Consider the following 7,542-nt stretch of genomic DNA (forward strand, 5'->3'; position numbering starts at 1 on the left):
TTAAATTATTAAATAATTAGATAATGGACCCCACTAACGGAAAACTTAACGGAACATGGACGGAGGTACCAAAACCTATATTTTGTGACTTTGATGGGTACCAAAATAAAATAAAGTTTTAAACGGGTACCAAAATTCAACAACCCCCATTTTTAAGGCACCAAAATTCAATTTTTCCTAATCCCAATTTTAGAATTAATCATAACTTTTTAAATTATATTTGCGACTTTTTGTATTTTCCGGTGATTTTTAATTTAGGAGATGGAATTCAATTTCCTTTGAGCTTAGTTAACTTCAAAGAACCATTAGCAGCACCTTTAGATATCGATTTTTTATTTTTTATTGGAAACTAATAATCTCACCTATACCTTTTTGCTCAAATTAATCCCACCTCTTTGAAATCCCAAAATAATCCCACTTTATGCCTCCATCCTTTTAAAACAGGCCTTTTGACCTTCAACTTGTTTAGCAGTTTTTTTTTTTCCTTTTTTAAATCTCTTAGCTTCTTCAACCTCAAGTCTCCCTTCTACAAGCTTCTTCCATGGCCACCACACCATACCAACTCCTTTCCATAGCCACCACCACACCAGCCCCTGACCACCTTGAAACACTCACCAACCTCAATCAAACAAAATGCTCACCACCACTTAGTCTTCGACCACCACCACAATCCTCTCTCTACTCCTCCTCCACCTCCACCCCACCACCTCCTCTGCAATCCTCGGTATGGACTCTAACCTAACCCAAAAATTCCAACTCGACCCTCACGCCTCCAACCGACACTCTACTTTTCCTCCCATTCCACCTCAAATTCACCCTCTCCACCACCACAACAACCACCCTCGACCACCACATCTCCTCCTTCCCATCTCTCCACCACCCATACCCTTAAAAACAACCACTCCTTTCCCGAAAATCGACCATCCATGAAACCCAAACCTAGAAAATTAAACTCAAACCCAAAAATCGATGGCGAAGGATCGGAGCCAGAAAATTAAACCCAAACCCAGAAAAATAAACCTAAATACCAAAAGTAAACCATGGCAGTTGCAAACTTGTGACTACTTATAAAATTTGTTTCCACTATCATGGCAGTTTCCACTTTTTTGGGTTACGATGGCAGTTAAATCGGAAAAGGGAGGTGTGATACCATGTTAAACTCAAGAATATTGTAGAGAAAATGGCTTAGCCTTTGCATTGATAATAATCACACATATATATACACAATACAATAGGAAACCTAACTTGCCTAAAACTCCTAATAAGATAAACTTAACATAAATACAATATTAACAAATATAACCAAACCGACTCTAATAAGGGAAAGGGGAGGGGGTAGTGATCATGTGGTGTCTAATGCAATGGTGGGAGGCAGGGAATGCGGTGGTGGGGAGCTGGGAAGGCGGTGGTGGGGAGCAGGAAAGGGAATTTTTTTTAATTTAAATTAAAATTAGACTAATTAGAAGGTGACATATGGCAAGTCACCTTCTAAAACAAGTTACCAATTTCACAAACCGGTAAAAGACTCATTTTAAGAAGATGAGGGTATAAGGTGAGATTGTTTTGGGATTTCGAAAGGTGGGATTGTTTGGGATTTCGAAAAGGCAAAGGTGAGATTATTAGTTTCCAATTTTCGTTTTTTATTTAAGATAGGATGAAGTATGACTTATGTAACCTCTTCAAATTATGAAGTAGGATGTAATTTGCCATAACTTTAAAGGTCATTATCATTAAAATCAAGGTTATTATGTTTAAATAAAAGTCATTGTGACATTATAAAAGCTATAAGAGGTTAATTTTTTTAATGAAAATTTTAATATAATGGTCAATATGAATAATAAAGATCACTATTCAACATAACGTCGTACTTTAGTCACACAAGTTTTAAGAAAAAGAACCAAGTTAAAAATAAGGTTACTCCCACTGTGTTTTAATAAGTGTTACACTTTGAATTTTTCCACTATTCACATAACGATTTTGACTTTATTAATTTACTAATATATTAGAAAAAAACAAATGTTATTGTATAATACATTGTTGGATTCGTTATAATGTATACTTTAATATTAAATAATATCACTTTTCCTACAATCAATTTTACTAACATATAATTAGATAAATGAATGATCAAACTTGTATCTCGACATACGTGTTTGGTCAAACATTATCAATTATTTAAACACGAAGGGAGTACTAAGTTAATAGTAGAGTCACTATGTTCAATGTAGCGTCATGTATATAAACCATAGGTCTACAAGAATATTATTGTGGACCAGTTCTACGCAAGATTTTCTGCTTCAAACTAAGGCTGTTTACTTCTTCATGTTTTGTGAGATGTTCTTATTCCCATAATTTTCTACTTCCTCAAGTATTTATTTTTTTCATTAACTCACCAAACAATCGCCCTAATTAAATGTTTTTATGTTAGACATATGAGATATTGGAATATATATGCGTAATATATTTTCCATAGATAAGATTTATGATTATGCTAGTATATTTTTTAGGAAGATTGTTTCCTATCTTATGAGATTAGGTTTTGTATAAATACTAAACCTATCGATGAATAATAACAAACCATTCTATTTTCTCTCCACCCTAATTGTCATGGTATCAAGAGTAGGTTAAATCTTGGGACCGTTCACAAAAATTTTCCCCCTGCCAGTGGGTTAGAAAGTTAAAATCACCGGCAGGATTCATAAATTTTACCAAAAAATTCCGATGTGCAAATTTTTTTTGTGTGAGTTGATTCAAGCATGATTTTGCTCCTTTTGGATATGAATTTGGTTTTGCTCTAAAGTAAAACCAATAAGAGATTTGAGTGTGGTTTACTCCAAACATAAAAAAACAAATAAAAGATTTAAGTGTGGTTTACTCTAAAAAAACCATTAAGAGATTTGAGTGTGGTTTACTCTAAAAGACCATTAAGAGATTTGAGTGTGGTTTATTCTGAAAAACAAATATTTGATTGGAGCTCGGTTTTGCTCTAGAAAAACTAAAAATTATTATATTTGCAGGTTCGAAAAGAGTGACGTTCTTGCTTGATCAATGATTGAAGGGTTCGAAAAGATGAATGTTCTCATCATTCAAAAAGAGAAATAAAATAAAATTTGAAGGCGACATCAATTGAGTTGTGCAACTTGATCGACTTCAACAAAATGAAGACTTTCCAATTGCAACGTTCGTGTTATTCTCATTACATGTGGGAGGGTGTTAGAGATCTGAGATATCGGAATATATGTGTGATATATTTTCCGTAGTTAGGATTAATGGTTATACTTGTAGAAAGATTGTTTCCTATCTTATGAGTTTAGATTTTGTATAAATACCCAACCTATTGATAAATAATAATCAAGTTATGCAAGCCATTCATTCTCTCTTTTACTCTAATTTGTCATTTTGTGAATATCAACTACCCGCATTTTAAAGGTTAATCAAACAAACACTTAATCATTACTACCTCTGTTAATTTTTATGTGCAATTTTGGGGTATTATTTGTGAGATATAAAATATTCCAAAGTTGCACATAAAAATTAACGGAGGTAGTACATTATGCCATCAACCGAACAATCAGCCTATTTAAAATTTTTTGATGAATATCTACTACTCAAATATTTTTATGGTTAATCAAACAAACATGCACGTAATAAAAAAATATATATTTTCAGAAGTACACCAATTTTTGTGCCATGTTAATTGTATCTTTGTATGTACAATACTATTTCTCATTAAAATCCAATCAAGCACGAGATCGTAAAAGTATTTGATTCTCCAATCCGCTTATAAATCCAAGTACATTAAAATATTAAGTACTCCGTCCAATGTAGTACTTCTTACGTCATTTTTTTGATTCTCCAATTTGTTTTTTCAGTAAGTACTTGTTACATTAAATACAAAGTTGTTAACTAAGCTCTCGTGTTCCTCGAGTCTGGATGAAGGATATGTAACCAAGTACAAGTATATAATAAGTGATGTCTATTTTCATAGTTTGACTGTTTGAGTACACCAAATAAAAAACTAAAGATTAAATGATGATCATTTTCGAGAGCCAAAGTTTGATTGCGAATGCACTTTGTGTTTTGTTGTGCATTGTGGTATTGAGATGGCTGTTGAAAGTAATAAACTCTGTTTGGTTTACACCCAAAAGTTTAGAGAAATCGCTTCGACAACAAGGTCTTGTTGGAAACTCGTACCGGTTTTTGATCTGAGACATGAAGGAAGCCTCCCAATTGCGTAGTGAAGCTATGGTGAAACCCATTCCTTTTACTCATGATTATTACCATCGTATTCAACCCTTACTCCATCGACTTCTTACCAAATCCGGTAATGTTTATTTTTTTTAACTTATTTATTTGGTGCACCTTAGCTTTTGAGTGAGTTTGTTCTATTATGTATGTTGTATTTGAGCTGTTTGAATTTGGAAAATTATATTCAATGTCTTGCATGTTATGATCCAAATATATATAGTTGAATGAAATTGGAACATGCACAAGAGACCTTAATCGATCAACAATGCATAAATGCAGGTTCAAATTGTTTTATTTGGATGGGGCCTGTGCCAACAATACTTGTTACACAGTCTGAGCAAATAAAGGATGGATTCAATAGGATGAACGAATTCCGAAAACCAAAATTAAATCCACTTATTCAAACATTTTCGACTGGACTTGTAAATTATGAAGGCCATCAATGGGCTAAACACAGGAAAATTCTCACCCCCGCATTTCATCTCGATAAGCTAAAGGTATTACTCCCTTTGTCCCAATATCAAGTGCTTATTAAAAAAAAAAAAAATCATGTTCAGTTATTCGAGTGAAAGATGCAAGAGGAACTTTACATTTTTTGAACCAGATTTGTATGATACATGTTCCTCCTAGTTCATGTATTAATGCTTTAGACTATGACTTTGGTAATATTTCTAGGGCACACAATGTAATTTTGGGCTATCCTATGGGAAGCCAAACAAACTTTGCACATTCTCTGATTATTAATTAATGCCCTCTTTCTTTTCAAATTAAAAAAAAAAAAGAAATATTCGAGTGAAAATTTGTAAGAGGGGAGGTTTTATTGTTTTTGAGGTGTCTATCTAAGATACTGAATTAGGTCTTTAGAGGAAAAAAAGGGATCGAGTTTAAATAAGTAATCACCAATATGAAAATAAAAGATGTTTTTTTTACCACTTTAGTTTAAGTTAATTCATCAAAATTTAGGCTAGTTTTTCCAAATCTAGTCATGTTCGTGACATGTATAAATTGCATACTTCGTATAATACATATGTAGGGTGATTATAAGTCTAAACTATACGGGATATATTGAAACTACTATACATATATAATATTTGAGCTTTGTTTTAATCCAATTTACTACACTCTACTCGTGCAGCTTATGCTCCCAGCTTTTGAAACCAGTATCATTGAAACATTAAACAACTGGGAGAAGACATTTTCTAAAACAGGTTCTTTGGAAATAGATGTTTGGCCACATTTTACGAAATTAACTGCAGACGCCATTTGTCGAGCTGCATTTGGCAGTAGCTTTGAGGACGGAAGAAGAATATTTGAGCTTCTCACGGAGCAGAAGGAAGCTACATTATTATTCGTCTAATAAAATATTCTTATATCCCAGGATGGAAGTAAGCTACATTTATTCTCAATTGTTATTTACCTTTCAAGGGTTATAACTTGTAACATTTTGACAAAATTAACCAACTTTTTATCAACGACATTAGAGACTATAAAATATGGTTAGATATTAATATTTGATCATATATATGCGTTCACTAGATATTTGCCAACAAAAGGTAAGAAGAGGATGGATGAGATGAATGCCGAAATAAAAACTCTATTGAAGAAGGTAATCAACACAAGAAAGAAAACAATGGAAGCCGGAGAACCGGCCAAAGATGACTTGTTGGGGATACTCTTGGATTCAAATTCTAGAGAGGCTAAACAATTGAGTGATGGTGAGAGTGAAATAAGTAGTAAGAAGCGACTTGATCTTGCAATGAGCTTCGAAGAGGTGATCGACGAGTGCAAGTTATTCTTCTTAGCTGGCCAAGAGACTACCTCAGTGTTGCTAGCATGGACTATTGCTTTGTTAGGAAAGCACCAAGAATGGCAAACTCGAGCTCGTGAAGAGGTTCTTGCTACGTTTGGCATGAACCACCCTGACTTTGATGGCTTAAATAGTCGTTTAAAGATAGTAAGATCTTTAATTTGTTCAATATACTTTGACACATTTAATTGTTCAAGTCTTAAATCTTATAGTATATTTTTCTTTATTTTTACCTACAATAAATTCTCTACCCATCCTCACAAAATTGATTGAAAAAGTATTAGTGAATGCTAAAACATAGATTACTTAATTTGTATGTGATTGCTCTTATTAGGTGACAATGATATTGTATGAGGTGCTAAGGTTGTATCCGTCTATAGTTGCTACTTCAAGAAAGGTGTACGATTGTGAGACAAGATTAGGTGATTTGGTTATACCACCCGGGGTGGCAGTTTCTTTTTCAATACTCCATGCTCATTTGGATCCCGAAGTTTGGGGTAAAGATGTCAAAGAATTCAAACCAGAAAGATTTTCAGAAGGGATTTCAAAGGCAACTAAGGGAATCAATTCGTACTTCCCTTTTGGTTGGGGACCTCGGATTTGTATTGGTCAAAGTTTTGCACTGATTGAGGCTAAAATGGCATTGTCTATGATTTTGCAACGCTTCTCTTTTGAAATCTCACCATCATACACCCATGCTCCTACAACTTTTATAGCCCTTCAACCCCAACATGGTGTCCCCATTATTTTACATAAACTTTGAAATCTCTATAAATATCGTATAATGATTATTTTGGAAGGAAAAAGTATTATTTTTGTAAGAAAGGAATGAAAATATTATACTTTGTATTACGTATATAAGTATATTAAATTTTTTCTAAAAAGATTTTTTGACAAAAAGCCAAAAAGCAAAAAAATAAAATAAAAATAAAAAGTTTTGGCGGGAAATTTTTTAACCAAAAGTCGACATGTGTCATCTTTGGTTTCGCCTTTAGTATATAGTTATAGATAGATATATAGATTGTATCCTCTTATTATGAGAATCTATCTATCTATCTATCTATCTATCTAAAACATGGTACACTAGCTCCATGGCTGATACTATACTTGTCCCTGTTTTAGTTTTGTTAATTTGTGGTTAAATTTTAACATATTTATAAATAAGTAAATTCATTATTACTCATTAAATCATTTTATTTAAATTTTTTGTGAAAATATATACGAGTATCAAGATTTGTAAGCCGTGCATCACACATGTGCTATACTAGTTGATATACTAAGATTGCATACAAAGTGATAATAACGAACAAATGCAATTATTAGGTCATGTCATACATACTATAACAAATCACCAAATCACAAATATTTCCTCAATTAATCAATTTGGCTTTTGTCATGGGAGGTGACAAAGTTTTACGCTGAGTGTACTGGCCTACCATAACCCCCTCCTTCATCCAAAACCCACTAACCGAGTTAATCACCAATAT

General features: G+C 33.1%; 1 pseudogene; it reads left to right on the plus strand.

Annotated features, from left to right (window-relative positions):
• The first annotated feature begins 4,010 nt into the window (after nt 1-4,010).
• Nucleotides 4,011-6,829, plus strand: LOC110710735 (annotated as a pseudogene).
• The last annotated feature ends 713 nt before the right edge of the window (nt 6,830-7,542 follow it).

Source organism: Chenopodium quinoa, unplaced genomic scaffold, assembly GCF_001683475.1.
Source record: "Chenopodium quinoa cultivar QQ74 unplaced genomic scaffold, ASM168347v1, whole genome shotgun sequence".
NCBI lineage: Eukaryota > Viridiplantae > Streptophyta > Magnoliopsida > Caryophyllales > Amaranthaceae > Chenopodium > Chenopodium quinoa.